The 27,457-nt window shown below is 35.8% G+C and overlaps 1 protein-coding gene and 1 long non-coding RNA gene across 2 annotated transcripts in view; one reads left to right on the top strand and one right to left on the bottom strand.

The window, feature by feature from the left end:
* Positions 1 to 11,186: 11,186 nt before the first annotated feature.
* LOC115213771 overlaps positions 11,187 to 27,457 on the bottom strand; it is a 47,116-nt gene continuing 30,845 nt past the window's right edge. The window contains exon 7 of the transcript XR_005000094.1: positions 11,187 to 11,205. The gene's annotated coding sequence lies outside the window, so the exon portion shown is untranslated. The remainder of the gene's footprint in view (positions 11,206 to 27,457) is intronic.
* LOC118764292 lies at positions 12,933 to 20,338 on the top strand. The gene is made up of 3 exons (XR_005000096.1): positions 12,933 to 12,983; positions 16,803 to 16,807; positions 20,328 to 20,338. It is a non-coding gene; the product is annotated as an uncharacterized LOC118764292 (long non-coding RNA).

Here is a 27,457-nt window from a genome sequence, read left to right on the forward strand (position 1 = left end):
GATAAACACAGATTGCAATTGCTATTATCGCTTGATTTTTATTTGTGAGAAGAGAGCCTGGCTTATTGGATTAAATTTTGATAAAGCAATTCAAAATATATGTAGTGATTGAATCGTCTCCTATACCTACTCTAAAACCTTGTAATATTGTGTTACTGCTCCTTATATCATACTATGTTATTGTTGGAATTTCTATTGAAAACTAGTTTAGTTTGTTGCAGCATTTAGATGGTTTTTATATAATATATCGAGAAGTTTTCGCATTTTCTATCACCTATTTGAAACGTTTCGCCAAACTTTGGGGGGTAACTTTAACAGAGTCCACCCTGTTGTAATCATTCAGAACTGGTCTCTGGCATAAAGAGCTCTCTTCCTTTCTTTACACCAGTCTCAGGAGTCTTGAAAACAATCTTGGCAATTGTACTTCTTCAGGAGACTAAACCAAAATAAAAGAAAACTTCAGAAAAAGTTTGTGATGGAGCGAGGAAGAGGGGAATTCTGACATTTAGAAACTTTAGAAAATATGAATTTTCTGTTTAATTCCGAAATGGAATCGGCAGCTTATATTTGCTGCCGATAAATTTGGCGCGAGTACGATGATTTGAAAATGTTTAGGTTAGATATAGTCGAGGCAGTAGTGGTGCTGCCTCGTGAAAATATCTCTCCCGTCTGGCCTACTTTACTGATGAATCTGTTGGCTTATGGAAGATTAGCTTGATTTAATTTAATCAGGCTGATTTACCATTAAAAAATAGATGAAACAATGCATTGTATAAAGTATAACAGGGTAAATGTTTTTTAAAATTTTCTCCTGGTTTACGGAATTAATACTTTTTTGCGGTTGAAGCCTTGGCTGCTATTTCTAGTGGGTTGAACGGCCTATTATGGCCGTTCCTTAATTTTGCTGTTGAATTTATTAATAGTCTCTGACTATTTCCTTTTTCCCACTAGACCGCCGGTGGCAAATAATTTCTGAATTTTTTGCTACCCTATATTGATTAATTATATATATATATATATATATATATATATATATATATATATATATATATATATATATATATATATATATAGGGAATAAATCCAAATTTACAGGGAAAAAAAATCAGATTTAGGATTAAATCCAATTTTATAGTAAAATATTATAAAATATTATTAGAGACAAAACCACTATTTTGCAAAACAAACAAGGAAAGACTTAATCAATACATAAAATTTTAATAAATAGTCAAAAAAACCGCCACTACAATCGTTTCTTGTCTTGATCGACAATCTTCAGGTGGACTTCCAATCTTTCATATTTCTCTAACTCATTCCTCTTTTCTCTCCCTCTCTCTTTTTAATCCTAGGTGGTAGTTCAGGTACTGCTATGTAATGTTTTGAAGAATAATTGTGAAAATTTGTTTATATTACTCTTATTTGCTTTCCCATGGTTGCTTCACAGACACATATGAGCAATCTTGATCAGAATATTAAGAAGTCAGCAAAAAGTTCAGTAAAGAATCATCATTTGAAACTGTAGATTCTTTGTTCAAAAGTGCTTTCATTTCACATTTCACCTGCCAGGATGGTTGTTTTTTGGTCTTTTTGTGTTTTGAATTGCGTTGCTTTTCCGAACTTATTGAAGATGCTTTCTTTTTGGAGGCCTTCTTTTTCTCAGATTTCATTTCTGACATAATTTCCATCACTAGCTGTTGTTTTTTCAACTTAGAATCTTCCACAGAATTGTCAGTGCTGTTTGAAGGAGTAGTCCACTTAATAGGTAACCGTTTCTTTCCTTTGTAACTATTTCTGCTATGGCACACTCGACATGTAAGGACCACTTTACCACGTGTTTTAAATGAAAATAAATACGGCGGAATTTCTGGTCGACACAGCTGTGTACTGAAATTCAACGACAAATTACAGGTTCAATGCTTTAAAGAACAATTCAAATGAAGAAAACAAATGTTGGTGCCAGACCTGTGGTACTTATTACTTTCCAAATAACTTAAGAGTAAGACTTTCACCCAAATTAACCCTGAATAAGCATATAAAGTCGTTGGTGAAACGATACATGCAGGATCCTGATTCACTAAAGACATGTCAACAATCTCTAGCACTTCACTATCTGAATGGAAGAAATAAAGTGGTCCTTACATGTCGAGTGTGCCATAGCAGAAATAGTTACAAAGGAAAGAAACGGTTACCTATTAAGTGGACTACTCCTTCAAACAGCACTGACAATTCTGTGGAAGATTCTAAGTTGAAAAAACAACAGCTAGTGATGGAAATTATGTCAGAAATGAAATCTGAGAAAAAGAAGGCCTCCAAAAAGAAAGCATCTTCAATAAGTTCGGAAAAGCAACGCAATTCAAAACACAAAAAGACCAAAAAACAACCATCCTGGCAGGTGAAATGTGAAATGAAAGCACTTTTGAACAAAGAATCTACAGTTTCAAATGATGATTCTTTACTGAACTTTTTGCTGACTTCTTAATATTCTGATCAAGATTGCTCATATGTGTCTGTGAAGCAACCATGGGAAAGCAAATAAGAGTAATATAAATAAATTTTCACAATTATTCTTCAAAACATTACATAGCAGTACCTGAACTACCACCTAGGATTAAAAAGAGAGAGGGAGAGAAAAGAGGAATGAGTTAGAGAAATATGAAAGATTGGAAGTCCACCTGAAGATTGTCGATCAAGACAAGAAACGATTGTAGTGGCGGTTTTTTTGACTATTTATTAAAATTTTATGTATTGATTAAGTCTTTCCTTGTTTGTTTTGCAAAATAGTGGTTTTGTCTCTAATAATATTTTATATATATATATATATATACATATACAATGTATATATATGTATATTATACACATATATACGTACATATGTTTCATTACTGAAAATCCTTCTCTTATTCCTTTAGTAACATAATTTTCTTGCGACACATTGTGACGTAGCTAAGCAAGAAACATTAATAAATAAATAAAACCAGTCATATATTAATCCTACGAAAACAAACGGCTTTCTGAATCACGATAACTGATATTAATTGAAACAGCATGTTAGAACCTATTTCTTATAAGCAAAGACTCAACCAAAGCTTAGTGGTTAGAGCAGCGGGCTCACAATCAAGAAGTAGTGAGTTCGAATCTCGTCTGGGCTGTGAGTTGTGTTCTTGACACTTTTTTTCACGTTTCACCCGTTCACTGAGCTGTAGAAATGAGTTGCGACGTCACAGGTGTCAAGCTGTATCGGCCTTTGCCTTTCCCTTGGATAACATCGGTGGCGTGGAGAGGGTAGGCAGGTATGCATGGGCGACTGTTGGTCTTTCATAAACAATCTTGCTTGGACTTGTGCCTCGGATGGTGGTGGTGGGAACTTTCTAAGTGCACACCCATGGTCATCTATGACCGAAGGGGATCTTTATGCATCTATCTATCTATCTATCTATCTATCTATCTATCTATCTATCTATCTTTCTTTCTTTATAAAATGCCAAAGTGCTCAATACGCATTTGTAGCAAGTCATCTACCTTGTCCAGTCGCGACCCTTTAAACTAAAGGCGAATATCTATTTGATAAACGTAAACCGACTTGAAGCCAGAAGGCGATGTTTCAGCATAATCGCAGTCCAAAACTGAAACAAGTAAAAATATGTATAAGTGCACAATACAGAAGATTGGATAAGGAAATAGTTGAGGTAAGGTAGAGAAAAGGCAGTGCATTAAAGAGAGATTTAAAGAAAAGAGCAAGGAATTTTAGGGAACCAATTTAGAAATACATTAAAGAAAGATCTAGGCATACATCATTTCGAATTAGAAGGAAAATCCTTCATTGCTACTAAATGCACCTTATTCTTATAATCGTGGTACCAAGTATAGAGATTAATAGCTTCACATAAGATCTGGGGTGTAAGTCGATACAACTGACCAAAAATTGGTCCACAGGAAAATTTGAAGTATAGAGATGCTGGATCATGTATTTGAAGAATCCCCAGGTGCTATTTCAAGCATCAAAGAGGTTTTACCAGGTTCGGTCATGCTGTTTTGATTATATACTGCACATAGCAATATAGTTATTGTTTAACACCAGATCAGCCATAATCAAACAGCCCTCTGTTCAAAGACATTCAAATCATGACTATTCCATCTTTCGTTTCTGTATCTTGAAATAAATCATCTAATGAGTGTTCTTCGATTTTTAAGACGGTTGTGTGATGTGGGCAAAATTTGTTCGTTATTTTTAGCAGATGTTGAAGAATAACGTACAGCTGTTACTGTTCAGATCCAAGTTAGCCCAGATTGATCAAAAGTCATTCCAGCTATGACCATCCATCATTTCAAAGATTATTATATCTAGAACTACATCATTATTCAATGTGTCCTTTGTTAAAACGTTTGGGCAAGGGTCAGAAACATCAGTTTCCTTACTGCTCATTGCAATATTCTCCTTTTCACTTACCGAACACTTTGAACTCTGCTGTGTTTAAATTCACACTTATGTGCATGTGTATATGCGTACATATGGTCGAACATATATGAAAACATTTACTTGATCATTTTAACTATCTACCTTTTTCATTGTCTCCCACTGTTTTTGCTTTGCCTTTCTTACTAATTTATTTTTAGCGACAACCCACCTCCTACTGATAATATTATTCCTTTTCATTGTCTATTAATAGTCATCCATCAATATTTATTAACCTTTCTAAAATTCATATTTTCTAAAGTTTCTAAATGTCAGAATTCCCCTCTTCCTCGCTCCATCACAAACTTTTTCTGAAGTTTTCTTTTATTTTGGTTTAGTCTCCTGAAGAAGTACAATTGCCAAGATTGTTTTCAAGACTCCTGAGACTGGTGTAAAGAAAGGAAGAGAGCTCTTTATGCCAGAGACCAGTTCTGAATGATTACAACAGGGTGGACTCTGTTAAAGTTACCCCCCAAAGTTTGGCGAAACGTTTCAAATAGGTGATAGAAAATGCGAAAACTTCTCGATATATTATATAAAAACCATCTAAATGCTGCAACAAACTAAACTAGTTTTCAATAGAAATTCCAACAATAACATAGTATGATATAAGGAGCAGTAACACAATATTACAAGGTTTTAGAGTAGGTATAGGAGACGATTCAATCACTACATATATTTTGAATTGCTTTATCAAAATTTAATCCAATAAGCCAGGCTCTCTTCTCACAAATAAAAATCAAGCGATAATAGCAATTGCAATCTGTGTTTATCGATGTTAAATCTATACACGAAATTGAAACTTATTGCAAATGACGGAATACATACGTGTGAGGTGTGAGAAGTAAGCACTCCTTGACTTGCTAAGCTCAAAAATACCATGGGGAAAACAACAATAAATATTTATTCATTTGAACAGTTGTATTTAAGTGTCATTTTATATTAACATATATTTAGATATCCTTTAGTTTCGAATATCCGTGTTTAGTTTATATTTGGTGCTAAGCAAACTGTTCAGTGTTTATGTGGAACATTGTATTATACATACATACATTCATTCATGTATGTATGCATATATATGTGTGTAGGAATATATGTATGCATATGTATTTACTCTTTACTCTTTACTCTTTTACTCTTTTACTTGTTTCAGTCATTTGACTGCGGCCATGCTGGAGCACCGCCTTTAGTCGTGCAAATTGACCCCGGGACTTATTCTTTGTAAGCCCAGTACTTATTCTATCGGTCTCTTTTGCCGAACTGCTAAGTAACGGGGACACAAACACACCAGCATCGGTTGTCAAGCAATGCTAGGGGAAAAACACAGACACACAAGCACACAGACACACACATATATATATACATATATACGATGAGTGTCTTTCAGTTTCCGTTTACCAAATCCACTCACAAGGCTTTGGTCGGCCCGAGGCTATAGTAGAAGACACTTGCCCAAGGTGCCACGCAGTGGGACTGAACCCGGAACCATGTGGTTGGTAAACAAGCTACTTACAACGCAGACACTCCTGCGCCTATTTGAGTATGTATATGCGTGTTTTTATGTATAGTGATACATAAAGAGATCCAAAACATTAACTGGAAAATTACTCAAAGTGCATATTATGCTTTTCGTTTCATATATTCAGGGCGTTCGGGTTAGCATAAAATACAAATTGACTATTTGTTTATTTTTTGTTTTATTTTATTTTATATTAAACTCATTTATTCTTTTATTCTTTTACTTGTTTCAGTCATTTGACTGCGACCATGCTGGACCACCGCCTTTAGTCGAACAAATCAATCCCAGGACTTATTCTTTGTAAATCTAGTACTTATTTTATCAGTGTCTTTTACTGAATCGCTAAATTTCGGGGACGTAAACACACTTTTCGTCTACCAAATCCACTTACAAGCCCTTGGTCAGCCCGAGGTTGACACTTGCCCAAGGTGCCACGCAGTAGGACTGAACCCGAAACCATGCAGTTGGGAAACAAGTTTCTTATCACACAGCCTGCGCCTTAATAAATTTTTGGGTTACAGGAGAGTCTTGTCCACATACGCGAAATACATCACTGTCAGATATGTCTTCGGATGTCAAGTATGTCTTCGGATAGAGAAGTAATCGACACTATCCTCAGAGAATACCAATTATGTACAGGAGTACGCATAAACTAGGACAAGTTGGTGGGTTTGCAATTACGCAAGTTCATGTTGACCAGTAGCGATTTCCGTTGCTGGGCCGAGGTTCCGGTGAAGGTACTCGGAGTCTGGTCCTGACCAGACCTCTAGGTGGATAGGAACTTGGATGCGGCTACAAGTAGGGTGGCTAGTCTCATTTAGAGATTGGCTGCGAGGAAACTGTATCTGAAGGCTGAGCTGAAGCAGTGAATGCGTATATTGCTTCGGTGGTGTACTTCCGTTTGACAGTCGTAGCTTGTCCCAATAAAACTCGAACCAGATTAGAACACTTACTTTTCCGATTCTTATGGAAGAGTCAAGTTGCAATAGTCATAAAATCAAGCTGTCGTCAGTACTCACTCTGTGGTGGTCTCGGGTTTCTGTTCTTGATGACGTGCCGGCTGTGCTGAGGTTGATGCACCTGTAGAAATATCTAGATTACGACGCTGAAAACGAGGGCAAACTAGTATGCATTTCTTTTGTGCAAGATGTCTTTCTGTTGCTCGCCACATTGGTTGAGCTTCAATCATGGGCCAAGCGTAGACCAAGACTGAGCATTTTGCATCTAGAATGATGTTTGGTTCGCGACAACCTGTTCGGGACAACCTCTTCAGGCATGGAAGCGCCAGATGCTGAGTGTATCTGAGATGTATGTAGGATGACAAAACCGTCCTTCACTAAATCGCTCAATTGCATTAGCGATTTGTGAAGATGACGGTAGAGAGGTGCAGTAGTAGTAGTAGTAGTAGTAGTAGTAGTAGTAGTAGTAGTAGTAGTAGTAGTAGTAGTAGTAGAAGCAGCAGCAGCAATAGAAGCAGTAGCAGTAAGGCTAGGAGCTAGTAGATTCGTTCGCACGCCTTACCGGCTTAGCAGTGTTTCGTCCTTTCTTATATCCAGAATTCAAATTCCGCTCAGGTCAACCTTGTTTTTCCTCCTTTCGAGGTCGATAAATTAAGTACCAGTCAAGTTCTGGAATCGATGTAATTGACTTAACCCTTCCCAAAATTTCTGGTTTTGTGCCAAAATTTAAAACCATTTACTATTATTATTACTAATTTTAGATATTCAATAATTTTAACTAAACTTTTACTGCATCACCTGCTCAACAACTTGAAGTATATGCATTTTGGGGTGTTCTTGGTTTTGTTGGAGTTAGGGAAGAACAGACTCTTTCCAGCACATTATTGCATCAATTTGATTTTTTATGGGGTTTGGCTTGAATCTTTTGTTGCATTAGTATTTGTATTTTGTGTTTCGTGAGTAATGCGAGTTATGTCCTGTTTGGTATCCGACTTGAAGAGTACATGTTTGCTTTATTGGGCATTTACTTTATAGAGAGTGTCTAGTGCTCATGGATTGTCTTGTTTGGGTTGCACTATTGACTTGATAGTGTCATGCGTAGGATGTTTGCTGTTCCTAACAGTATTATTCCTTTTGATAGCGTCCAGTGTTGAAGGTCCAGGTATGGTGTCTACGTTTTTGATATGTTTTTATCATACCAGATGCTCTAACTATTACTGGTATTGTTTTTGACTTAATGCTCCAAATATTGAATACTTCAGTTTCGAAATCTTTGTACATTGACAGTTTCTCCACTTCTTTTTGAGAAAATATTATTATTATTATTCTATGTTTGACTTTTGCTTTATATTTGTACAAGTTGGCTCCAAGTCTCACCCAGAGACCTCAAGAGACAACAGGGTTGGAAGTTCATGTTGTTGTTATGCCTAGTGTGCCATATATTTGGGGGGGGGGTTGTACTAATGAATGTCTAAAAAAAGGTCTCTTTCGGCAAATTATAAAACTTGGCACTTGGTTGTTAATTTATCATTGAAGACACTCAAGCATCAATCTCAATAGCTGTCCCCAATAGAATAGGTTTTGGGCCTGCTCTACCCTCATGTCAATTCCAATTTCTCCGACATATTTCTCGAATCTGGTTGTTAGTGCTCCGAGGGCCCCTAGAACTACTGGAATAACGGTTACTTTCCTCATTGCTCACATTTTTGTATTTTCCTTTTTTTTAGTAATTTGTATTTCTCTACCTTTTTCAACTCTTTCTCAACTACGCGTGCATCCTCATGTATGGCAATATCTATGATCTTAGTTTCCTTTTTCCTTTTATCTACCACAACAATTTCTGGTTTCCGAGCATCAGCTGGGGAATCACATTGAACTAAAAATTCCACAAGATCTTATACTTATTGTTCTCAGTGACACCCTCCAGTTCATGTTCGTACCATTTCCGTGCTCTTCCTAGGCCATACTTTTCACACAGTCTTCAGTGAACAAACTTAGCCAGTTATCGTGCAGCCTTTTGAAGTGAATCTGTGCCAGTTTGCTACCTTAACTCTCAAAGTGTGATTGTTTCGTTTTTACTGCCACACATCCTACAAGGGGGCGATTAACTGTTGTTATTTATTAGGAACTTGCTGTTATTAGTTCTCAGAGCTTGTTCCTGGGTGTTGCATATCAATATCTCAGTTCATCCTTTCAGATCACTTTTCCTTATCCATCTTCATGTGTTAGTCTTGTCTTAATCTTAGATTTCTCTGAGGTAATGTCTCTACATTCATTTCCAGTTGTTCTTTCTTCCTCATCTAGTTTCTTAAATAATTTTCAGCGCGTCACATTTTTGGTAGTTATCATGTTGCTATTTCTAGCTGCGGCAAGCAAGGATTTACTCTGCTGTTTGATGCACCGCCCCAGACTGTTCTCGTTGACAACCTAGATCTTGCACCCTATGAGGCTTCTTCCTCCCTTCTTTCTAGGCACATTAAATCTATCGATATCACATTAAATCTATCGATATCCTTGTTCATTGTCATCACTCTTCAAGCTCATACTTCCCATAATTAATTTGGTTCTTAGATATTCTCGCCTAAAGCTTTCCTTTATTTCACTCTTCCATTCTCCTTGATTTTGTCATACTTCAAAATACCCAGATACTTATATCCTACAATTTCAACATCCTTGATTCTCTCACCGTTGGGTAGTCCTACACCATCGGACGACACTACTTTGCTCTTTTTCATGATAAGCACACCACACATTTTAATCCCAAATTCTATCTCGATATCCTGACTGAATATTTGCACTGTTGAAATTAGATCATTTATTTCACGTTCGTTCTTTCCAAAAATCTTTAAGTCATCCATATATAACAGGTGATTTAATTTTTCTCCACTTTTCAAGGTGTACTCCGATGTCACTTTCCGTAGTATCTGTGTAAGGGTATTATGCAAATCGCAAACAACAATGACGGTAGTCTCTCCCTGAAATATGCCACTTTTAAAGTTAACCTTCACTAAAATTTGTCCACATAAGTCTGTATTCCAGTTATTCATTAATCACCTAATGAAATAAATATAAGAAATAATTGATAATTGGAGCATTGGGCATGATAAAAAAACCTACGAAGAAAAACGTTGAAGCTATATCTGGACTCTCAATACTACACATTGTACAAAATAGAGCACTGCTAGGAACAGCCTGCATCCTACGCAAGACACTATCAATTTGATTACACAACCTAAACAAAACAATTCACAAACACAAGACACAGCAAATATCCAATGAAATAAACTGCAACCGATAGGCAATTTAACCAACGCACTACACGCACAACATACAATACAGACATTAATGCAACAAAAGATTGCACTACATCCCATAACAAAGGAACTGACGCAATACAATACTTTGAAGAGTTTGCACACTCCGAACAACAACAACAACAATAACAAAATAGAACATACAATGCTGCACAGCCCAGCATCACAGAAGTGTAGCAGGTGATGCAGTATAATTTGCTTGAAACTACCAAATGTTGAACGATGATAATAATAGTAATGGTTTCAAATTTTGGCACAAGGCCAGCAAGTTCGGTGGAGGGGGAAAGTCGATTACATCGATCCCATGGTTTAACTGGTACCTATATCATGGACCATGAAAGAATGAAGGGCAAGGTAGACCTCGGCGGAATTTGGACTCTAGACGGACGAAATGCAGCTAATCATTTTGCATGGCATACTAACGATTGTAGCAGCTCGCTGCATTAATAACAATGATGATGATGATGATGCTGATGATGATGATGATGATGATGATGATGATACTAATAATAATAATAATAATAATGTGTTCCCACTGATAAACTAAGAGATGTAAGTGTTTGGCAACTAAGTTAACGTAAGAACTTGGAAATTGAAATACGAAAGAAGCGGCATCTTAAAGCGAGAACTGTTCCTGTTATTGTAGGTGCCCTAGGTATGATACAAAAGGGATGTCAGAAACATCTAGATAAGATCTCAGAAGAACCATGTCTCAGAGAAATCCATAAGTTTGTACTGACAAGTACTGTCCACATCCTTAGAAAAACCCTACGCATTTAAATGTCTCTGTTGCATTACCTGAATATGTTTCACTACTTCACCGCCCCACCAAGCTTTCAGTCATACTGTAACATGTAACATCTCTTATCTTTTACTCGCCCCATATTCTTCTTCTTCTTCTTCTTCTTCTTCTTCTTCTTCTTCTTCTTCTTCTTCTTCTTCTTCTTCTTCTTCTTCTTCCTCTTCTTCTTCTTCTTCTTCTTCTTCGTCTTCTTTAATAATAATAATAATAATAATAATAATAATAATAATAATAATAATTATTATTATTATTATTATTATTATTATTATTATTATATTTTGTTGTTGTTATTAAAATTGGCGAGCTGGCAGAACAGCACGGCGGGAAAATGCTGAACGGCATTTCGTCCGTCCTTACGGTCTGAGTTCAAATTCTGTTGAGGTCAACTTTGCCTCTCGGGGTTGATAAATTAAGTATCTGTTACGTATTGGGGTCGATCTAATCGACTGCCCCTTCCCCTAAAATTTCAGGCTTTGTGCTTATAGTAGAAAGTATTATTATTATTATTATTATCATTATTATATTTTATTATTATTATTATTATTATTATTATTATTATTATTATTATTATTATTCTATGTTTGACTTTTGCTTTATATTTGTACAAGTTGGCTCCAAGTCTCACCCAGAGACCTCAAGAGACAACAGGTTGGAAGTTCATGTTGTTGTTATGCCTAGTGTGCCATATATTTGGGGGTGGAGTTTTTGGTGTTGTTCTAATGAATGTCTAAAAAAAAAATTTTTTTTAAACCGAAAATTATGTTTGTTTTAAACATTGAGATTACATAGAAAGTATTTTGCGCAGGATATGAGGAGTTCCCATGAGCACTATATGAGTAGCACTAGTAGTAGTATATTATTTAGGAGGAGGGGAGTAGTAGTAGTAGGAGTAGTAGTAGTAGTAGTAGTTAGTAGTAGTAGTAGTAGTACTAGTAGTAGTAGTAGATAGTTAGTAGCAGTAGTAGTAGTAGTAGGAGGAGGAGGAGAGGAGTAGTAGTAGTAGTAGTAGTAGTAGTAGTAGTAGTAGTAGTAGTAGTAGTAGTAGTAGTAGTAGTAGTAGTAGTAGTAGTAGTAGTAGTAGTAGTAGTAGTAGTAGTAGTAGTAGTAGTAGTGGAAACATTATTTATTTGTTTGTTTATAACTAATTCTGTATCCCCCGGAAAGTATTTCCTACAGAAGAACTTATGTAACCAATAGCAATAATCTTAGTTATATCAACACTTTGATAACACTGAACATATATATATAAGAAAAAAATTAGTCTCCGCTTTATTGTGATCGTTGACTTTCTTAAGTAAACATCATGAAGACTATATATCTTCTCATCGTCGTTGTGGCCATAGTTTCAGGTGAGTATCGTGTGATATACTATTTTTTTTACTATTTCACTAAACTAGCACTTTCTATTACAGATATGGATGGATACATACATACATACATACATACATACATACATACATACATACATACATAACATACATACATACATACATACATACATACATACATAACATACATACATACATATATTTATATATATAGGGAGAGAGAGAGAAGGAAAAAGAGAGATCGTGTTACCAGTTTAGCATATACATGTATCTATATATGTACGTACATACATATATGTTTTTTTTTTCTCTCCTTCTTTCTGTGTTTTTTTTCTCTCTGTGTATCTTTCTGTTGAAGAGCGTAGGCTCGAAACGTTAAAGACTTGTTTTATTTATATTTCCTGAGCGCCATACTAATACAATTGTTTGTTTGTTTTCCACCTGCCTTCGTCTTTTGTCTATTTTCATAAAGCTTCCCGTTACATAAATACATGCATACATACATCATGTATCCTTATCTGCTCACCTGAATTTCTCTCATAGCCACCCATTACTTCGTGGACTCCGTCCCTGATAAAAATTTCGGAGTGTAAATTCAAATCATTTGAGTGCTAAGTATTTTCCATATTGAGAATGTATGTACGTATGCATGTATGCATGTATGTATGTCTGTCTCTTCTATTTCTGAATTATCATAAATCTTCCATTGGGGAGGTCGCCGGTTTCCAACAAAGATACATGACTCCATCTTTGGGATGTAGTTAACACAGATAAATTCACATTTGTAACTTGAGAAAAGTTTGCATATTTTTACTCTTCCAGTCACAGGTTGCACTTGTAATGTACGAATTAGCCGGTCGATTTCTCTTTCTGAAAATCCCTGTTTATTCAGATTCTCCTAGTGCTCCAATTATTATTGGTATGATTATGAATATAGAGCTAGATGATATATATGTCCATATATATCTTCTTTTCTTTTGATTTTCAGAGAGATATTTATATCTGCAGGGCAGCTGACCTATATGACGGTACATACCTTTGCCCCTTTATCCCAAACAACAATATCTGACCTGTTAATGTTTACATTTGACAGAAGTTTTGATGGGAATATTCCACCAGTTTTCCTTAAGTTGTTGTTTGTGAATGTATTCCATAACAGAGGGATTTTCTAAGTTTATTTCAGGACATTCTTTTTTGCGGATGGCATTGTAAGTTGTTTTAGCAACATCGTGCTGCATAGGGAGGTAGTATCGTGATGACATTTTAGGACAGCTGCTAATCACATGCGTGATGTCTTCCACAGAAACATGACATAGCTTACACATACAGTTGATCTTTGGGATTACAAGAGCGTCACTATCTCTCATGTTCACCAGATACTTTGTGGCAATATCCTGTTCCTGGATTGCAAACGCATAGCCTTCAAAGTGTGATGTGATGTTGAGGAGAGGACTGAACAACAACCTTCTGGCATTCTCCTTGTTAAGGAACTGCTTCGCTATGCCGAAGCGCCATTACACCCTCCATAGTGTCCCTTGTTCCAGCCACGCCTACCTTCTCCCAGGTTTTGTTATATATGTTTGAATGTATGTGTGCGTATATATGTTTGCGTGAGAGAGAGAGAGAGAGAGAGAGAGAGAGAGAGAGAGTGTGTGTGTGTGCTTGTGTGTGTGTGTGCTTGTGTGTGTGTGCTTGTGTGTGTGTGTGCTTGTGTGTGTGTGTGCTTGTGTGTGTGTGTGAGTGTATGTGTGTATATATTGTTGTATCTAGGAAGAGTCATTATGCTAATACTATTAACACACTCACTGGTTCAATTCCACTAGTTCAATTTATTATTAGTCAATTGGTTGCATATCCAACAAACCAATCGATTGTTTGATTGATTTGGTTAAACATTGATACATTGGTTTTGTTTTTGTTTGTCAAAGTTCTTTCGTTGCCGATTGGAACCCTTTCAATATCTTTCTTCTTAGTCCATTACAGATGCTGTGCTTCTCTGCCTGAGACTTTGGGGTCAAACTATACACAAGCATAGGGTGACCCAAAATTAAGGCAACCAATTTTTTTTTCAATTTTGTCAAAGTAAAATATTGTTGTATTTCGCATCTAGCATTGCAGTACAATCATAAAGGAAACACAATTATGACAATACCACATTTATTCGATATGATCACCTCTGTTTCGAATCACGGCCTTAAATCGAAGTGCAAATGGTTCACATATGGTAAGCAGCTGTTCTTGCAGAATCGAAATCCATTCCTAGCGCAGTGTCGAGCATGAGCCAGACAGAAAAATCCAACGGATTGAGATCGGGGCTTTTTGAGGGCCATACATCCTTGCCTATGAACGACGGAATATTGTTGTGTCTGTTTGAAGCTGTGGGATGGTGCCGAGTCCTATTGGAGGCGCCAAGGTGCGTCTTGAAAGTGTACATTCACCCATGGAAGCTGTTCAGCTTCCAGAATATCCCCAATGAATCGCTAGTTGGTAATTTTAACCCACGATGGCACAAAAAACGAAGGAAGACCTTTTAGTGGCTGTCACAGTCGCCCAAACCATAACTAACTTGATTTTGACGTCGATTTACGAGCCAGATAGATACACTCCAAAGTTCGACGGAACCAGATACACTCCAAAGTGTGAATTTATATAGTCTGAAACACAAAGAAAACACACGAAGCTTTTATAATGATGTATAATTTTCATATCGTATCACATTTAAAGATAGCTATTGAAGCCTGAAACTTCTGTTGCCTTAATTTCGGAACACTGTATATTCTGCCCCTACCACATCTGAACGGGGAAGATCACCAATCATCATCCAGTACATAGCTAGCTCCATTCACCAAAGTATCAAGGTAACTATAGATTGAACTATCTTGGAAATGGATGCGTGGCGCTTAATCATATAATAATATAAATAACATATATATGCATATATACATACATGTACATACTTACATATATATGTATATACACATGCATAAGCCGTAAAAAAAAAACGTAAACAACATGAGATAGAATATGAAAAACAAAAACATGGAAAACGAAAGAAACAAATAGAAAAACAAGACAGGCAACATAAAGAACAATCCCTTCATCAGTTGTTCACTGCTTTTTCTACTTCGCATTCCGAGCATTAGGACAAGATGCGTCTTCGTCAAAACAGTTGCTCCCGCAAAGCAAATTTAATAAAATTTGGGATTTGCGAAGGGTCAAAATTGGTAACAAAAGCAGGACAGTGAAAACAAACGGTAAGGGCTGTTAAGCCATAATGAGGTAAAGTGATGAACGTTGGAGAAACAAGCTTTGACAGGTGACAGACAAAAATTCATGCTATCCCTGTAGCTGAACGAGAAGAAAGAAAGAAATTCGAGTTAGGAGAAGAAAGATGGCCGCTGGTCACGCGTGAGCAACGATAGAGTCAAGGAGGAAGAGTGAGGGAGAGACAGGGGTAGATAGAGAAAGGTGAAGGAGGAGGAGAAGAATTAGAGAAAGGATGAGAGAGAAAAAAGGAAAGATAAAAAGAATATAGAAAGAGGAAGAGCGAGAGAAATAGAGATAGTGATAGAATAATGTTGCATCAGGATTATTAAGATAAAACTTACTTGGAAATAGATGCGTGGCGTTCACTCATATAATATAGATAATATACATATATGCGTACCCTAACAACAGACTCTCATACCTTAATACTGATCCTTGGTTAGCGACTGAAAAACAGCTAAGCACAGCTCCTCCACCCATAGCTTCAAAATATATTGTTCACAGGAATCCAACCTTGTCACACAATATGAAAATTAGTATACTATTCGTAGACTTAGGATAAAGAATAATTTGTTCCCCCTATGCGAACCTTATGTAACAAAGAGACATGTACAGAACTTCATGCACAACATGCAATTCTCTGAATACAACCAGAAAGATGGGATTCGAATATACAGGGGAGTCAGTTAAGAAATTAGATATATGTAATGATACCAGTGGTACCTGTCGTAGATACCGAAATAAAGACTGGAATAGTATACCGAGGATTTGTGACGAAGCAAACAGATTGAACATATTGTAAAAGGCTGATAAGTACAAAGTGTGATGTCTATAGAGGCTACACCTCATGGAGAATTAGCCCGTAGATTTAGGAAGGTTATGAAGGACACCAAATTCAACATTAAATCACTCAGAAACTAGGGAGCTGCATCAGATCATATTTATGTAGGGCGTACACCTTCGAGAATACCACATGCACTAATGAAAATTGTGCAGTATGTAACCTTAACCCCAGTATTAACTATAAAACTAGGAACGTGGTCTACAACATAAGGTGCATGGAAAGAGTTTGTAAGGACAGAAACACGGCATACATTGCGGAGACTTCTAGGAGTATAGCGGAGAGACTAAACATGCATTGGAGAGAGTATAACGACAAGACACTGTCATTCATACTCTATCAACATGACAAAGACCAACACGGCGGCAACCTGGGCCGAATTGAAGTCCAGACACCCAAAGGACCAATCACTTATACAATTACAAGAATACGTCCTCATAAATGATGCATTACCTATACTTAACAGGAAATACACGTAGAAGGTAGGGATACCCCAATGCCACAGATATCACCCATACAGCGTAAATGCATAGGTACATTCGTAAGTAGGCAGTCAAGTTGGTAATTAGTTTGGTTGGTAGTTAGGTAGGTAGGTAAGTAGGTAGGTAGGTAGGTGTAGGTAGGTGGGCAGGTAAGTAGGTTGGTGGGTAGCATGCACACACATCACGCAACAATATCTCAAGCAGAGAAAGGCCGCCTCCGTAACGGACTAAGAAAGTTATTGAAAAGTTTGAAAGTAGCAACGAAAAATCTTTGACAAACAAAAACAAATCAAGTTCCACAGTTTGTTTCACACTATCTGGGGACCATACTTAGGAGCAGTATTCCAAGCGGCTGAGAACGAAAGTCTTCCATAGGTGTAGCAGGGCCTTCCTTTTCCTGGTTCTGAATGTCCTCAGAGTCCAGCCAGTCAGCCACTCGCCTGCACAGTGTTGCCATCTTGGTAATATGCACATAGAATGTTGCATAATTGCTCATGTGAAGCCGCACCGACTCTGACTCTGGGATCGTATTACCTTCTGGCCCAGTGTATTCCGGTATTGGACCGATAGTGGAGTGCCTGAAATTTCATAGCATTGAATTGCATACTATATTTGTTAGCCCATTTGTAGATTTCATTCAGGTATTTTTGAAGTTTTATGATGTCTTCTGGGTTCCTTATTACTTGCGATACTTTTGTGCCGTCAGCATAACCGGTCAGATTGGCTGATTGTACGGTGGAGAGTATGTCTGAGAGGGCTACCGTCAATAGTAGTGTCCCCAGTACAGTTCTCTGTGGGACTAAGCTGCAAATTGGCTACAACTGTCTGACTCCTGACTACAACTGTCTGACTCCTGCTCTTCAGAAAGTCATGAAGTCACTCTCCCAGTTTCTCGGCAATACCAAGGATTCGCAGCTTGTGACATATCATCCCATGATCAACCTGGTCGAAGACCTTGGTAAAGTCGAGGTATATCACGTCTAGAGCTAACTGGTTTAGCTATTGCTTCAGTATCCAGTCAAAGTGCTGCAGCAACTGTGTGAAACAGCTCCTCCCTGGACGGAAGCCATGTTACGTGTTTGTGAGAAGGTTGTTTTCTTCTAGGAATGTGATCAGCCTTTTTCTAACAATACGTTCCATTGTCTCGCTAACATGTGAGGACAAAGAGATGGGACTGTAGTTTTTAGCATCTGCTCTGCTCCCTACCTCATGGACAGGACATATTAAACCCTCTTTGTTCATGTTGGGAAGTTTACCATATGCAAGGAAACTCTGAAAGAGTATCTGTAGTAGCTTTGCAAGAGCCTTTTTACATGTCTTTAAGAGAACAGACGGGAGTCCATCTGGGCCTGTTGCTGAGTTTGATCTCATCTCATCAATGGCCGATATTACATACTCTTGTGTTATGTCGATGTAATCAATGGTTGCCTCTTTTCCGAATATATTCATTACATAGAAAACTCCTTCGGCTTGTTTATTTGCATATTTTCCAGTGGAGGAGTGAAAACACTTCGGAATTGTTTATTTAGTGCTTAACTCATTCTCTGGGTCTGCGGTTAGTGAACCGTTCTTAGCAAATTGTGGTCCTACCTTATATCGTGCTGAGTCAGACTACTTTGACAACGTGTAGAAGGCTTTAGGATTTCTTTTTATATTTTCGAATGTCCAGATATGTCTTTCTTCTCTTTCTTTTTCATGGGAAATTTTGAGTTCATTTTCTATATCGAGGAGTTCCTCTGTCAAGTGAGATTTCACACGGTTATTAAGGTGTTTGTTTAAATGATTCGAGATCGTTATTCTCCGCCGCAGGTGTATTCTCCTGTTTCGGGGAATGATGTTTTTGTGTGTATTGGTTCCCCTCTCAGGGACATATTTAATGCGTATGACTCGCATAATTGACATTAATTTATTGAGTTTCACATCTATGTCATGCATAGAGATGCTTTTAGTCCAGTCTTGCTGGAGTATTTGTTTTTCAACTTACTTCCAGTCAGCCTTATAGAAATTTAGGCTCGATAGGGTTTGAGCGCCATCTGTGCGGAGTTTATCTTTAGTTAATTCCGGGCCATACATTGTCAGTTCTGTCCAGAGGTCCTGGACATTTTTGTGCCTGGTTGGACTGAGTATGATCTGCTTCATATTAATATATATATATATATATATATATATATGTATAGCCAACTGGAGGTGTTCTCCTGGGGCTACAAGCTACAGTAGCATCCTCTCTAGTGGTTAGCCATTTTAAATGGCAAATATACTTCACATTGTCGTGTCGTTCAGAGATTTATTATGCTTATATATATATATGTTTTGAGAAAAAAGTCGTCAGAATTTTGAAAAACATCTTGTTCATAATTCTCGAACTTGTCAAATAAAATTTATATTTAGAATATAAAATGTCCTGTTACTCCTTCAAACATTCATTTTTGGAGGGAATTCTTGATGAAATGTAGTTCTGCATTAAAAAATATTAATATAAATTTGCAAAAACAATTAAAAAATCAATCAACAAATAAAATATACTAAAAGAATACATACATACATATATATATATAGTTAATCCAAACAAGAATTCACAAAAAAAAACACACAACAACGCGAGGACGTGGAACAAATATAGTATTATTGGACGCTCAGGAAAGAAGGAAAGAAGGAGGGTTTAACGTTTCGAGCGGAGCTCTTCGTCGGAAACATAGGAGAAGGAAAGATCCAGAGAAGGGAAGACAGAGGAAAAAAATTGCCAACGGTACACACGAGGTCACACACACACACATATATATATGAGAGTCCAAAGTGTACGCATGCCGCTATAGCTATATAAGAAATACAAAAAAATGGGACAAGAACGCAACCGGCGACAAAAAGACATCCAGACAGTTAGATGATACAAAAAGGGACAGAGAAAAAAAAAACAAAACGGTTCATTCGGAGTTTTCTTTCGTCAATCGAGTTCCAGATTATTTTCAGTTTCGGCTGGTATACTCGACGAAACTGCAAAAATAATCTGGAACTCGACTGAGGAATGACTCCTCCTTGTTTTTTCTTGTCTCTTTTTGTATCATCTAACTGTCTGGATGCCCCATTTTTGTATTCATATATATATATATATATTATATATTATATTTATATATATATATGAATGTATGTATATATACGTAAATAAAAACATCCCAATGCTACACACATATATCTGAACATTTGTAGAGATGTACCACATTTGGTATAAAGTATTCAAATTCTCGACTTTACCTTAAAACATTCATTTTGGAGAGAATTTTTGATGAAATCTAGTTCCATTGCTTTTCAGTAATGCAGATCGTCCCGTGCACATTTGTAAAAGGGAAAATGTTTAACTTTTGGAGGCTGCATATTTCCAGATGCTTACTTAATGGAATCTTGCGTAATTCCTCTTGTCGGATATGTTGCCTGTGGATTCTTGCACGTTGGCCAGAGGGAATTATTTGTTTCACCAATGTAATTTCTTAGCAGTTTGGGCAGGTAATGCAGTATATGAGGTTTTGCCTTTTGCAGTTCATGTCTGCATTTTGAAAAGGATCCGCGTTTGAATTTTATGTAAGAAACCCCTTTCCAAGTATTTGAAGTTGTTGATGTTGTTTGTGTTCCACATCTTCTAACTCCACATTCTTTTACTAAGAATTCAGATTCATTCTCTGATTTGAATTCTGCCCTTGTGAGGTGTTTTTTAAGATTTTTTGGTTGGCATCTGCTATTCCGTAAGGTGTTTTTTTTCAATCAGATTTTTCATTTTGGGTCTTTGTAGGAGTACAGGTAAGTTCGTGGAAGATGGTAATTCCAGGACTATGTGTGTTTATGAACGGAATCGTGTTTTCATTAACTTTTTCCTTAGGTATTCGTAGATGTGTGATATTCAGTTCCATCGCTTTTTTAATTCCCTCATTAATTAATCCTAAGGGGTATTTCTGTGTTGTGGGGAAGCCTTTGATTTCGTTGAGTCGGATTTCACGTATTTTGGGGTCAGTCATTATAGCACAGATGCGTCTATGGCAAGAGTAGAAATTTAAATATTGGTTGGTGTCGGTGTTTTATAAAATATGTTTGTTGTGACTGTGGAGTTCTGTATTTTTATATGGATATCCTGGAATGGTAGTTCATTGCAAATGGATTCTGTCGTGAATTTGAAGGATGGGTCAAGTGTGTTCAGTATATTGTTAAATATATTTAGATCTTCATTCGATTTGTCCCAGAAGATGAAGCAATCATCAAGGAAGCGTTTCCACTTTTTAATATATTTCTTGAACTCCTGATCAAAAGTTTTTTCTACTTCCTCATAAAGTTTTTCTTCCAAGTATCCCATTACTAAGTTTGCATATGAGATCGTAAACCGCGTACCCATGGCCGTGTCATTTTTTGTCGATATGTTTTATTGTCGAATCTAAAGGTATTTTCCTCTAGTACTAGGTGTGTGTGCCTTGGTGATGAAGTCAGTGTTTGAAACGTTCATTTATCCGTCTCTCTGTGTTCCTCTAACTACCCGGTATTTGATTGCTTCTAGGCCTAAAAAGTGTGATGTATATTAGTATAGAGATTGGTGCCATCACAAAAACAAGGTGCTGAGTATAGTAACCTTCTGCGACAGTGGAAGGGATTGTTGGATGAAATCTATACCATCATGTAAATATTGGGTATTAAAAGCTACAAGGTTTTAGGAGTATATCCAAAAAATGACTTAGTTGTTGTGTTTGGTGTTTTGATTTCCAGCAACTATTGGTCTTAGTTTGAGGTCAGAAGGGCCTATTATTTTTACGTATTGGTTCTTCTTATTTATGGCACATTGTATTTCGGAGCTTTTGTGGTTTTTGGTAATCCGTAGAAATTACTCTCTTTGATTACAGAAGCTGCATATATAATATTTCTCCTTGTCTGTGAAGGAATTTGGAATTCATTGATTAGTCTCCTGATTTTATTCATTATTGTTTTTTTCTTTTAGGATGACTGAGATGTCATTTTCATTCATTCTTGTGTTTGTAAGGCTTCCTTTTCTTCTTCACGAAGGTTTTGTTTGCATCTGTGGGTATTTAGGGGAAATTTTTTAAATCGTGCCTATATATACGTCTAAATATTTGTCCTTTCCCTTGTAGCGGATGAAGTGGGATTTATTTCTGACTATTATTCATCATTTAAATCTTTATTGCTGAAGAATTCTATAAGTCGGAGGTGGCGGTTGAAGTGTTCAGTATCAGATTCCAGTTCTATGAGATTAGGTGTAGGTGTCGGGGTAAACTTGAAACCTTTTAATAGGAGGATCATCTCATTCTCGTTTGACAAATTTATGATCTTCGGGTCTATATGTTGTGTGTGTGTTCATTTAAATTTTGTGTATTATCGGGTCTGGTGTGTGATTTTAGTATCTTCTCCATCAAAAAGGAATGTGTCACCATGTCTCCGTTTTCTGATCTCGGCGTTGTGGTTTCCATGTAAGTGGGAGGGATGGTTCATATCTTTTATATGAAGGACAAAGGAATTAAGTTTTGCACCCCACCCCAGCGTGCGGTAACTGGTACTTTTTATCGACCGAAAGGATGAAAGGTAAAGCCGACCACGGCGGAATTTGAACTCAGAACGTAACGGCAGACGAAATACGGCAACGCATTTCGCCCGGCGTGCTAACGTTTCTGCCAGCTCGCCGCATTGTAGAATATAGGTTTCTAGTCTGTACTTGGGGTGAGACAGGGGTCATTTCCGCGTATGTTCTTGGGTAATTAGAGGTTCGTTACCTCAGTTCGGTTCTTCTGGTGTTAGTGTCTAAGTTTGTTTTCGATTTCTTCGTATTTCTTCGTGTTGTTGTGGTTTCGTTTTCATTATGCATTTGTCTCCATGGTTTTCTTCATAGTTAGTGACTCACTCTTGTTGTTTTTCCTACATTTTTATGGATTTTTCTTCTTCCCGCTTTGTGGCTTCTTTCCATAGTTTTTGCAGTTTTCATGACATTGATTGTCACTCCGCTCAGCAATTTCAGCAAACACACACAACGGGAGAAAGCACCCAGTACACACGCCAGAATCGTGTTGCAGAAGGTGAGACAAACTCCAAAGCGCTTGTGACAGGTAAAAAGTGTAATCTGTATCAGCTGCAAAATGTTCAAAGTTCGAGCAAAGACCATGCAGGGATGCGAGGACTTTTGAGGCATGACTAAGACGAGGCAAACTATTACACTGGTGCCAAGAAAAATTGTGATAAAATGAATTAGTATACCCGATGGTGTTAGGAAGGGAATGAATCCATGGAAAAAACTTTGTACAGAAACGCAGTAGCAAGGTGTGTTCCTTAAAACATTATGAGGATTAAGATAGCATACTCTTGCTAATATGAAATCTCAAAATATTCTAATGATTCCTACAACACATAATGTACTATTTGGAACCGGATATTCGCACAGTGACATCTGTGAAGAAAGAACTTGCAGGAAAATGAAAAAAATGTTCGTTCTCTCACAACATTAAAGTTATCCATTCAAACGAGCTCTATTTCTCTGTACTCTGTCTCACGTCGCTACCTCTCATTCTTCCTGACCTTGTACGGAATTATTTTAAGCAATACCAAACAATTAGTATCAACGTATGTTGCTATATATTAATACCTAGCTGAAAATTACTTTATTAGGGAAAACTACATGGAACAGTAAATTACGTACATTACACACGTTGTCTTTAATAATATCTATTATTTACATTGACATCATGTCTCTGAAAGGAAGAAAAACTGCACTCTGTAAACACTGTCTATCCTTTGGTATTAAGAATGGCGTTTACGAATGCAAGCATTTCTATTTCTAGTACAGGAGCATGGCAGCAAGGTGTGTTCTCACACTCATTGGATATTAGTGAACAGTTTAAATATTTCTCATGAATCTAGCGTCGCACAATGTGTGGGAAGCAGTCATTCATTCAATGATATTTAAAAAAAAAAGAAAGAAAGAAAATCCTGCAGCAATTTGAGAAAATATTTCTTGTGTCTTGAGTCTGATGGGCTGTGATATTTAAAGCAATTCTCAATTTCATTACGAACTATTATGCTAATACGAAAATATTTGTTTTAAAATGTAAATATTATGAAATATTGCCAACCAATAGGTATTGATGTCATGTCTTCCATATAATCCAAATTAAGTAATTACAAATCTAATAATATTTATTCTATATTAAATAACTATAATATATTGCGTGTGTATTTTTTGCGATGTTTAAGATAAGGTAAATAACCTTAAAAAACCTATGTCCTTGCCATTGAAATAGTGCTGGTAGGATCACTAATTCATTAAAAAGATTTTTATTGGAAACCAGATATTTTCTCATCTCGAGATGAAAGGAAAGCATGCCATTGAAGATGTTATTAGAGCAAGCATTAAAGGATATATTGTATATTCATAATATCTATTATGAAAAATGACTTTGCAATCCGATATACTTTCTATAATAATATGTATTTTATATATTTCTAGGCGTAACCAGTACTAATGGAGTTCAAAACGGTAAATAATGCTTATATATAATTATGTTAATATTCAAAGATTCTTATAATTATAATATTCATCGTTTTATTCATAGTTCTTAGGGCTAACAACCTGGCAGAATCTTTAACAGGTCTATCAAATTCTTAAGCAGGTCGTCATCTCTCCCCCTTCGGTATGCGTTGAAATGCTGCCGAGATTATCATTGCATTACCTCCTGTCGTAGACGTTAAAATATCTGAGTTCATGTAAACGATGGAGTAGATCCCCCACAAAATTGCTGTGACCATATTTGCAGCAATTTATAGTTTCATTACGAACTATTATAAAATACGAAATTATTTATGGTTTAAAATGTAAATATAATGAAATGTTGTCAGGCAATAAATATTGATTTACGCTGCTATATATTGATACATATCTGAAAGTTATTTTAAAGAATGTTATATGTTGCTTTAGGGAAAACATTGATGTATAATTTATTGTAAATCAATGATTGAACTTCGGGCTATAGAAGATTACATGCATCACAAACATAGCCTTCAAAAAATATTTATAACTGGCATGGATATACTGTCTTAGTTTCAGAAGTGGTTAGTATAATAAATAGAATAGAAAGCCGATAATGATAATATATTTACGATAATTAAGCAGAGGGAGAACTGAAAATTGTGGAAGAAGTAAGATTCAGGTGAATGATTGATTGAAATGCTGATGATAAAGCATTTACGGTTATATGAATGGCCTGAAATATAGAATTTTCTAGAAAGATTGTAAGTGAAGAAATCTCATCCAGTTTGTGAAAGATTTATTTCATCAAAAACTCTTATTGTAATCATCAATGAAATTATTTTCAAGAGAGTAAATAATAATAAAAATTACAAAGTTACAAAGTATGAATTTAAGTAGTTACAAAATTTCACGCACGTAAGTGTAGATTTTGCACATTGTCGCAAATATTAAAATAATATTGAAACTTGTGTTTATAGATTGCTTTTAGCAAACCTAGTTTTTATATTGGTTTTTAATTGAAAAGCAAATAATTATAGTTATGCATGGTTTTGGAGAATATGGAGCAGTTGAACAAATCATACCATTCTGTGACAAGATTAAAGCTATGCCTCACAGTATTGTTATATGTCAGAGCTCTAATGTTGCATTATTAATAGCTATTATATGATGAATAGTAACCAAACTGGCAATGAATTCCGAGATATATCTGATAAAGTCATTAAATGATAATTCTGTATAAAGTAAACTGGATGTTAGTGTTACTGGTATGTCCCAATACCGATCTGTCTTGTTTTATATGGTAAATTACTGAGAAAGCTTCATGATAAAACCGGATGTCGTGTTTTCTTATAATGCGAAATATGTAATTAAAAAACTAACTTTCATATAAACAGAAAAAAATAATTAAAAAAACTAACAAAATTTCTTCTATATAAAATAACAATCATATACATTCCTTAGTGCTTATAGAATCAATTGCACATAAGAACAATTTTCATAGGAAACTACACAATTAAGATAACGTAAATAACATTATCATACCTAAGAGATTGCCATGGAAATATTGCTTATAAAATCACTCGTTCATTATAACGATTTTCATTGGGAATTCCATATTTTCTCATCTTGAGAGATAGCCTTCCATGACAATGATATTATATAAATTCGTATTGAATGAAATGATAGCATGCCATTGAAGATATTATTATAGTAAACATAAAATGATATATTGTATATTATAATATACGTTATCAAATATGTCTTTGCTATCAGATTTTCTTTCTGTGATAATATGTATTTTATATATTTCTAGAATTGCTGCTAATAAAACCTCTGCAAAAGATAAATTATGTTCTTATATAAATATGTTAATAATCAAAGAAATTTATAATTAAAATCTTCATCGTTTAATTGATAAATTCTTGAGGTGACCACATGACGGAATATTGAACGCGTCGAACAAAATACTGAGCAGTTTGATATCTGTCACTTTTCTGTATGCCGCCGAGATTATCATTGCAATAACTCATGTCCCAGGGGGTAAAATAAAGTTACACTTAAATATATGGGCTAATGTAAACGACTGAACAGTATCTTCTACAACATTGTTGGACCTGTGCACATATTTGAAGCAATTCATATTTTCATTAAGACCTATTATAAAAATACGAAAATATTTATGTTTTGAAATGTTGTAAATATTATAAAATGGAGTCAAACAATAAGTATTGATGTATGTTGCTATATATTGATACAGATATGAAATTAACTACAAAAAATGTTACGTGTTGATTTGGTGAAGACACTGAAGTATAAGTTATTATAAAACAGTTCTTTGAACTTTGGGAAAACTACGTGGAACAGATGACATATATCTAAAATATTGTCTCTAATGAATATTTATTACTGACATGAGAATCCTCATGATTTCTCAGTTTCGGAATTGGTCGGTGTTACGAATAGAATAGAAAGCCAATAATAATAGATTTAGGATAATTAAGCAGAGCGAGAACTGAAATTGTGTAAAGAGTAATAATACTCAGGTGAATGATTGATTGAAATGCTGATGATAAAGTATTTACGGTCATGCGAATGGCATGAAATATAGAGTTTTCTAGAGAGATTGTAAGTGAAGTAATCTCATCCAGTATGTGAAAGATATATTTCATCAAGAACTCTTATTGTAATCATCAATGAATTATTTTCAAGTGAGGAGATAATAATGAAAATTACAAAGTTACTAAGTATGGATTTAAGTGAAGAAATCTCATCCAGTTTGGTGTTGATATTGCTATTGCATTAAACGATTTTCATTGGAAACCACATATCTTTTCATCTTAATATATATCGTCCATGTCAATTATAATATATAAAGTAGTACGGAAATAAGGGATAGCAATCGATTGAAGAAATTATTAGAGCAATCATAAAAAGATATATAGTATATTCCAAATTTATATTACGGAATATCAATTTGCAATCAGATATGTT

The sequence above is a fragment of the Octopus sinensis genome, linkage group LG7 (genome assembly GCF_006345805.1).
Source record: "Octopus sinensis linkage group LG7, ASM634580v1, whole genome shotgun sequence".
Classification (NCBI taxonomy): Eukaryota; Metazoa; Mollusca; class Cephalopoda; order Octopoda; family Octopodidae; genus Octopus; species Octopus sinensis.